This window comes from Penaeus monodon, chromosome 33, assembly GCF_015228065.2.
Source record: "Penaeus monodon isolate SGIC_2016 chromosome 33, NSTDA_Pmon_1, whole genome shotgun sequence".
NCBI lineage: Eukaryota > Metazoa > Arthropoda > Malacostraca > Decapoda > Penaeidae > Penaeus > Penaeus monodon.
This window is the reverse complement of record NC_051418.1, coordinates 20761763-20762129: the sequence shown is the minus strand read 5'-3', so window position 1 is coordinate 20762129 and position 367 is coordinate 20761763.

The following is a 367-nucleotide window of genomic DNA, read 5'->3' as shown; positions in this document are numbered from 1 at the left end:
GTGTTAGGGTTTTTGCTTTTGTTATGGTCTTTGTAGCCCCTTTTGGCTCTTTTAGTATGATCTCTGGATGATTTAGTTACTGGAGGCATAAATGAAATTTGTATACACAACCCAAATGTATCTTAACAAATATTGACAAATGAAACACAAGTAAATCGATAATATAGTTGATAAGTTGTAAAAAGGTGAGTTCGTGGCGCCGAATCGTGGCACCGGGAGTTGGGGCACCGAGAAGAGGCGCCAAGGTAGGAGCTTGGCCAGTTCTAGAGCTAGATATCAATTTCAGATATTATGACATGGTAAAATGTTTCAATACAAGTTCATTATAGCCTTAATCAAAGACCGTACAAGTTGAGATACTCACATG